Source organism: Lolium rigidum, chromosome 4 (genome assembly GCF_022539505.1).
Source record: "Lolium rigidum isolate FL_2022 chromosome 4, APGP_CSIRO_Lrig_0.1, whole genome shotgun sequence".
Lineage (NCBI taxonomy): Eukaryota > Viridiplantae > Streptophyta > Magnoliopsida > Poales > Poaceae > Lolium > Lolium rigidum.
This window is the reverse complement of record NC_061511.1, coordinates 135,576,456-135,585,693: the sequence shown is the minus strand read 5'-3', so window position 1 is coordinate 135,585,693 and position 9,238 is coordinate 135,576,456.

Genomic DNA, 9,238 nt, shown 5'->3' with positions numbered 1-9,238 from the left:
GGTCAACGAGGCGCCTTTATCCAATATACTAAACAATCCAGAAGCTACAGGTCGTGTCTCCCTTTGGGGAATAGAACTTTCTCCTCGGGACATCACGTATGAAAAAAGAAAAACAATAAAGTCGCAAATTCTGCCAGATTTCATCGCAGAATGGATGGAGCTGCAAAATACAGGACCCCCGGATCTATCGAGAACCTGGACTATGAACTTTGATGGGTCCAAGAGGTTAGAGGGAGCTGGAGCAGGCGTGATACTCATATCACCCGAAGGCGACAAATTAAAGTATGTCTTACAGATGACGTTCCCAAACGCGTCTAACAATGAGGCAGAATACGAAGCTCTTATACACGGGATGAAGATGGCGAAAGCTTGTGGTGCAACTCGACTAGAAATCTTTGGCGACTCACAATTGGTGGCCCAGCAAGTCATGAACCAATGTGATGCAGTCAATGATAGCATGGTAGCATACAAAGAAGTGTACAACGAGCTCGAGAAATTATTTGATGGATGCGAGGTAAATCATATCAGCAGACTGAGCAACGATGAAGCCGATGTTCTTGCAAATATTGGGTCGCAGTGCCTCGCAATTCCACCAGGTGTGTTCTGGGAGGAAATAACAGAGAGATCTACAAAGCCAAAGAAACCAAAGAAGAAGGAGAAAGAGGAGAAATCCTCGGGGGCTGCAAAAGAAACACTAGAAGAAGAAGAGGAACATGATCTAGTATTGATGGTACAAATATCATGGATGCAAGCGTACATATCATACATCCTAAGGAAAACAATACCCGACGATCCAGTTGAAGCAAGACGAATTATTAGACGATCCAAAGCCTTCACAGTGGTCAAAGGGGAGCTGTACAAACGCAGTATTTCGGGTGTGTTACAGCGATGCGTAACACCCGAAGAAGGAAGGATAATCTTGAAGGACGTACACGAGGGAATATGTGGTCATCACGCGAGCAGTCGAGCTATTGCCGCCAAGGTTTTTCGAGCTGGATTTTACTGGTTGACAGCAATCGAGGATGCAAAGGAGATAGTACGAACTTGTGACGCGTGCCAGAGATTTGCCGCGAAACCTCATTCTCCGGCAGCAGAGCTGATGCTAATACCATTGTCTTGGCCCTTTGCTCAATGGGGCCTCGATATGGTGGGGAAGTTACATAAAGCTTCGCCAGGAGGGTACGAGTATATGCTCGTCGCTATCGACAAATTTACCAAGTGGATAGAAGCCAAGCCGATAAATTCACCAGACGCAGCATCTGCAATAAAGTTCGTGAAAAGCATTGTTTTTCGGTTTGGAGTACCTCACAGCATTGTCACGGACAACAGCAGTAACTTTACATCCAAGGAATTCAAGGCATACTGTGCAGAGGTTGGCATCAAATTGCACTTCGCATCAGTCGCACATCCACAAACCAACAGTCAAGTCGAGAAAGCCAATGGTATCATCTGCAACGGTATCAAGAAGCTCTTGTTAGGACCATTGGAAAAAGCTCGACACACCTGGCCAGAGGAACTACCGAGTGTATTGTGGAGTATTCGAACAACGCCAAATACGGCGACACAAGAAACTCCGCTTTTTCTGGTCCATGGAGCTGAGGCAGTATTGCCAATAGAGATAGAGCATGATTCCCCAAGAGTTACAGAGTATGATGAAGAAGTTTCTAGAAAGGCATTGGAAGACGATGTCGATGCATTGGATGAGGCCAGAGACGAAGTACTATCACGGGTCACTAAGTATCAGCAAGACTTGAAAAACTATCATAGCCGACGTTTGAGACCAAGGTCCTTTCAGGTGGGAGATCTAGTTCTACGACTCAATCAACAGAGTACTGAAAAACTCGAGTCACCATGGCTGGGCCCTTACATCGTCACGGAAGTCATCGAAGGAGGAGCATACAGGATCAAGGATAATAAGTCAGGGGTTCCCGAGAAAAACCCCTGAACGTGGCACGGCTAAGGCGTTTTTACGCTTAGTGTCGAAATATAGTCCTCCTTGTAAAAATACAATGTACTGAAACGCCCGCGAGTTTTCAGACGCACTCTTTTCCTTTTTCGGGGCACCGAGTGGGGCCGGAAAAGGTTTTTGATGAGGCGGGCTCGCGGTGCTGCAATATAATAAAGATAGTCGAGATATATATCTTTTTCTTCAACAGGCTCGGGGGCTTGTGCTCAAGATTTACAATATATATTGCCGAAAATATTTCGCCTGGGTGCAAAAACACATCGCAAAATAAACGAAGATACAAAATAGCGATCAACAACAAGGCCCGGGGGCTCGTACCCGCAAATATAGCATATTCAATATAATTTAGTTGCCTTGGTTTAAAACCTCGCACATACAATAAATAAATTCACCACCGAGACACTCGGGGGCTTGATGAGGAAAAATAGAAACATTTATTGACTTTACAATATAGAATATGTTTACAACATACAAGAGGCAATTCCTGAGAAAACTCAACGAATTCAAAGAAAAAGAAAGTCAATTGCGGCCTAGTATATTATCTATGGTCATCCGATTTACAATGACGAGTATCGTGTTCAAGCATAGCTGCCCTTCACGAAGAACTCAGCGTCCATCCGAAGAAGTTCATCCATCATATCTTCTGCTACAGGAGTCACATGATCATCAATTTTGCCAACATCCCTTTTCCTTTTCGCCATCTTGGCCAAGCACTTGGTAACAATTTGACTCATGTCAAACTTGGGATAGCAGATTTTGATCATCATCATAGCAAAACTGGCGCCAGCAGATAGTTGGGCCCGAACAAATCCATGGATTTGAGGAGCATCCCGAAATTTCTCCATCAAACCAAGAAGAGTGTCGGGTGCCTCGTTCCGAGGAAACATCGTCTTGTAAACTAGGGACAATGTTCTGGTGCAGAAATCAAGGAACTCGCGAACCTGACAGGCGCGGTCTTGAAACCTGACAATCTGTCGGGTCCGCTCTGGAGTGACCCAGAACAGAGAACCATGGTCAAGAGAAAGGTTAACGAGAAGATTTGTCCTTGCGTTTACCCTTTCGTCTTCGGCAGCCAGCGTCGAGAAAGGAACCTATTTGGCGACGGCACGAGAATTTCAAAAAAGGATACAACAAGAAGACAGAAGAAGTTTTGATTTGAAAAAGCATACCGACATATCCACACTGGCTTCATTCATCAATTCGAGCATAAAATTCTCTCGGGTGGTTGCCTTTTCAGCTTCAGAAACGGCGGCTTCCTTGGCAGCTATGGCTTCTTGAGCTTGTTGAAGTGCATTTTTTTCTTTTTCGGATGCCTTGCGAGATTTCTCCATCATCACAAGTGTTTGCTTCTTCGCATACTGAAGCTGTTGATGAAGTTCTTCCAAGTCTTGCGGTAAATTATTACTCGAGGAATCTTCATCAAGTTCAGTATTAACAAGCGCTTTCTTCGAGCGAGAAGAAGTAGGCAAAATATCGGAAGGAGCAGGAGTTGGAGTATAGTTATCAAATATCAACTAAAAACAAAAGGTTCGACATCAATCATCAAGAAAAATAGAATTCCATTGATTTTTGAGAATATTTACAAGGCATTACAATGGAGGACACCCTAACGAGCTAGTGGGATAAGTGTCGCCAAAAGCTACTTTGGCGACAGCATCAAAAGAAAGAAAGAAAAAGACAAAAGAAGGAAAGACAGGGTGGTCTACTTGACCTCCGGCTTGGATGAGCTGGGGGCAGGAGTTGGCTTGCATCCGAGGTAGGCAAGGATTTTCTTCGCATTAGGCCTGGCAGCCTTGATCAAGGATTGCCACCTCTTCGTTTCCATTGTCATTGTGTCGCCAACTTTCGTCCAGTCGACATCTTGTTGGCTGTCAGCAACCAAGGCGATAGTGCCCTCGATGCCAACTTTCAAACCTTCTTGGCGAAGTTTGAGCCCAAGATCTTCTTGGGAGTTGAAGTGCTTGGCAAGTTTTGTGAAAATCTTGGGCTCCTGTGTCTTCGGGAAGAAATAAGGGAAAAGACGCGACAGACCTGCTCTGGCTTCAGCAAGGCCTTCGCGTGCTTCTGATCGCGTGCAGTTGACGTGGGAGTTAGAAATCTCTGTGGTGTAATTTTCCTTCACGTCCCCGGCAACGGCGCCAGAAATTTAGCTTGATGACGCGTAAAGCACACGCCCGTTGGGAACCCCAAGTGGAAGGTGTGATGCGTACAACAGCAAGTTTCCCTCAGTAAGAAACCAAGGTTTATCGAACCAGTAGGAGTCAAGAAGCACGTTGAAGGTTGATGGCAGCGGATGTAGTGCGGCGCAACACCAGGGATTCCGGCGCCAACGCGGAACCTGCACAACACAACCAAAGTACTTTGCCCCAACGAAACAGCGAGGTTGTCAATCTCACCGGCTTGCTGTAACAAAGGATTAGATGTATAGTGTGGATGATGATTGTTTGCAAGAACAAGTAAAGAACAAGTATTGCAAGCAGATTTGTATTTCAGTATAAAAGAATGGACCGGGGTCCACAGTTCACTAGAGGTGTCTCTCCCATAAGATAGCATGTTGGGTGAACAAATTACAGTCGGGCAATTGACAAATAGAGAGGGCATAACAATGCACATACATGACATGATGAATATTGTGAGATTTAATTGGGCATTACGACAAAGTACATAGACCGCTATCCAAGCATGCATCTATGCCTAAAAAGTCCACCTTCAGAGTTATCATCCGAACCCCTTCCAGTATTAAGTTGCAAAACAACGGACAATTGCATTAAGTATGGTGCGTAATGTAATCAATAACTACATCCTCGGACATAGCATCAATGTTTTATCCCTAGTGGCAACAAGACATCCACAACCTTAGAAATTTCGTCACTCGTCCCGCATTTAATGGAGGCATGAACCCACTATCGAGCATAAATACTCCCTCTTGGAGTTAAGAGTAAAAACTTGGCCGGAGCCTCTACTAATAACGGAGAGCATGCAAGATCATAAACAACACATAGGTAATAGATTGATAATCAACATAACATAGTATTCTCTATCCATCGGATCCCGACAAACACAACATATAGAATTACAGATAGATGATCTTGATCACGTTAGGCAGCTCACAAGATCCGACAATGAAGCACATGAGGAGAAGACAACCATCTAGCTACTGCTATGGACCCATAGTCCAGGGGTGAACTACTCACTCATCACTCCGGAGGCGACCATGGCGGTGAAGAGTCCTCCGGGAGATGATTCCCCTCTCGGCAGGGTGCCGGAGGTGATCTCCGAGAATCCCCCGAGATGGGATTGGCGGCGGCGGCGTCTCGGTAAGGTTTTCCGTATCGTGGCTCTCGGTACTGGGGGTTTCGCGACGAAGGCTTTAAGTAGGCGGAAAGGCAACGCGGGGGGCCACACGAGGGCCCCACACACCAGGGCCGCGCGGCCAAGACCTGGGCCGCGCCGCCCTGTTGTGGCAGCGCCTCGTGGCCCCACTTCCTTTCCCCCTCGGTCTTCTGAAGCTTCGTGCAAAAATAGGACCCTGGGCATTGATTTCGTCCAATTCCGAGAATATTTCTTTACTAGGATTTCTGAAACCAAAAACAGCAGAAAACAAGAATCGGCTCTTCGGCATCTCGTTAATAGGTTAGTGCCGGAAAATGCATAAATACGACATATAATGTGTATAAAACATGTAGATATCATCAATAATGTGGCATGGAACATAAGAAATTATCGATACGTCGGAGACGTATCAGCATCCCCAAGCTTAGTTCCTGCTTGTCCCGAGCAGGTAAACGATAACACAGATAATTTCTGGAGTGACATGCCATCCTAACCTTGATCATACTATTGTAAACATATGTAATGAATGCAGCGATCAAAACAATGGTAATGACATGAGTAAACAACTGAATCATAAAGCAAAGACTTTTCATGAATAGCACTTCAAGACAAGCATCAATAAGTCTTGCATAAGAGTTAACTCATAAAGCAATAAATCAAAGTAAAGGTATTGAAGCAACACAAAGGAAGATTAAGTTTCAGCGGTTGCTTTCAACTTGTAACATGTATATCTCATGGATAATTGTCAACATAGAGTAATATAACAAGTGCAATATGCAAGTATGTAGGAATCAATGCACAGTTCACACAAGTGTTTGCTTCTTGAGGTGGAGAGAAATAGGTGAACTGACTCAACATTAAAAGTAAAAGAAAGGTCCTTCGCAGAGGAAAGCATCGATTGCTATATTTGTGCTAGAGCTTTTATTTTGAAAACAAGAAACAATTTTGTCAACGGTAGTAATAAAGCATATGTATCATGTAAATTATATCTTACAAGTTGCAAGCCTCATGCATAGTATACTAATAGTGCCCGCACCTTGTCCTAATTAGCTTGGACTACCGGATCATCGCAATACACATGTTTTAACCAAGTGTCACAAAGGGGTACCTCCATGCCGCCTGTACAAAGGTCTAAGGAGAAAGCTCGCATTTTGGATTTCTCGCTTTTGATTATTCTCAACTTAGACATCCATACCGGGACAACATGGACAACAGATAATGGACTCCTCTTTAATGCATAAGCATGTGGCAACAGTTAATGTTCTCATATGAGATTGAGGATATATGTCCAAAACTGAAATTTCCACCATGATTCATGGCTTTAGTTAGCGGCCCAATGTTCTTCTCTAACAATATGCACGCTCTAACCATTAAAGTGGTAGATCTCTCTTACTTCAGACAAGACGGACATGCATAGCAACTCACATGATATTCAACAAAGAATAGTTGAGGGCATCCCCAGAAAGCATGGTTATCGCACAACAAGCAACTTAATAAGAGATAAAGTGCATAAGTACATATTCAATACCACAATAGTTTTTAAGCTATTTGTCCCATGAGCTATATATTGCAAAGGTGAATGATGGAAATTTTAAAGGTAGCACTCAAGCAATTTACTTTGGAATGGCGGAGAAATACCATGTAGTAGGTAGATATGGTGGACACAAATGGCATAGTGGTTGGCTCAAGGATTTTGGATGCATGAGAAGTATTCCCTCTCGATACAAGGTTTAGGCTAGCAAGGTTATTTGAAACAAACACAAGGATGAACCGATGCAGCAAAACTCACATAAAAGACATATTGTAAACATTATAAGACTCTACACCGTCTTCCTTGTTGTTCAAAACTCAATACTAGATATTATCTAGACTTTAGAGAGACCAAATATGCAAACCAAATTAGCAAGCTCTAGGTGTTTCTTCATTAATAGGTGCAAAGTATATGATGCAAGAGCTTAAACATGAGCACAAAAATTGCCAAGTATCAAATTATTCAAGACATTTTAGAATTACTACATGTAGCATTTCCCGATTCCAACCATATAACAATTTAACGAAGAAGATTCAACCTTCGCCATGAATACTATGAGTAAAGCCTAAGGACATACTTGTCCATATGCAACAGCGGAGCGTGTCTCTCTCCCACACAATGAATGCTAGGATCCATTTTATTCAAACAAAAACAAAAACAAAAACAAACCGACGCTCCAAGCAAAGTACATAAGATGTGACGGAATAAAAATATAGTTTCGGGGAGGAACCTCGATAATGTTGTCGATGAAGAAGGGGATGCCTTGGGCATCCCCAAGCTTAGACGCTTGAGTCTTCTTAGAATATGCAGGGGTGAACCACCGGGGCATCCCCAATCTTAGAGCTTTCACTCTCCTTGATCATATTGCATCATTCTCCTCTCTTGATCCTTGAAAACTTCCTCCACACCAAACTCGAAACAACTCATTAGAGGGTTAGTGCACAATAAAATTAACATGTTCAGAGGTGACATAATCATTCTTAACACTTCCGGACATTGCATAAAGCTACTCGGACATTAATGGATCAAAGAAATTCATCCAACATAGCAAAAGAGGCAATGCGAAATAAAAGGCAGAATCTATCAAAACAGAACAGTCCGTAAAGATGGATTTTATTGAGGCACCAGACTTGCTTAAATGAAAATGCCAAAATTTAATGAAAGTTGCGTACATATCTGAGGATCACGCACGTAAATTGGCTTAATTTTCTGAGCTACCTACAGAGGGGCAGGTCGAAATTCGTGACAGCAAAGAAATCTGAAACTGCGCAGTAATCCAAATCTAGTATGAACTTTACTATCAAAGACTTTACACTAGTAGGAAAACCCTTATAGGCGAAGCTTAGTTCTGTGGCGCACCGTTTTGAGTGCGCCACAGAAACTTATTTTGTGGCGCACGAGACTGTGTGCGCCACAAAACTAGCTTATTTTTGTGGCGCATTGCTGAACCTCGCGCCACGTAAACTATGTGGGGCCCACATCCTGGCACTCCCAATTATTAGCGTAGGTATTTCGTGGCGCACACAGCTCGCTGCGCCACGAAATAACTATGTCCGTGGCGCACACGGCCTCGCTGCGCCACAGAAATAACTATTTACGTGGCGCACTTGCTCGGTGCGCCACGAGGTTGTTGATTCCGTAGGCGCACCCGAGCCGGTGCGCCACGAAATAGGGGAAGTTATATTATCCCCGTACCCCTCCCCGCGCCCTCATCCCCTCTACCGCCGCGCCGCCTCTCTCCCTTCTCCCCCTCCGATCCGTACCAAGGCGCGCCGCCATAGTCGTCGCCGTCGCCATCGCCGTCGCCGCCGCCTTCCTCCGCGAGGGGCGCATGCCCCCACGCTCCACCCATCCCCGCCACCAGCCGGCACATGCCGCTGCGGCGTGGAGGAGGAGGGGCCAAGGTGTGCGGGGAGGAGGGTCCGGCGCCGCCGCATCAAGGAGGAGGCCGAGCCGCCGCGTCCTCCACCTCCTCCACCCCTGCCATCGTCGTCAAACTCCTCCTCCACCCCTGTTTTTGGTGAGCTCCACCTCTGCCCTCCCCTCCCTCTTCCTCTCCCGCGCGAGCACAAAGTGCTCGATGAAATGCTCTGGTTGTTGTTGTGCTGCTGTTGTGCTCTGGATGTTGATGCTGCTGTGTTGCTAGTTGCTAGCACGATGTTGGAACGATTTAGCTTGACATTGTTGGAGGTGCCTTTGGTTATAGAATGCCATTGTTGGACTCCCATGATTGTTGCTCCAGTCCCCCTTTTCTTATTCTGGATGCTGTTTCTCGGTATCTCCTCTATGCAGAGAGGGGGGAGAACTCTCTCCCCTCCTTTGCTGGCTTGGTTTGTTACTCGAGTATCTCCTCTATGCAGCCAAGTGAAGCTATCTGCTACTTTGATTGTCTTGCATGCTATGGTAAC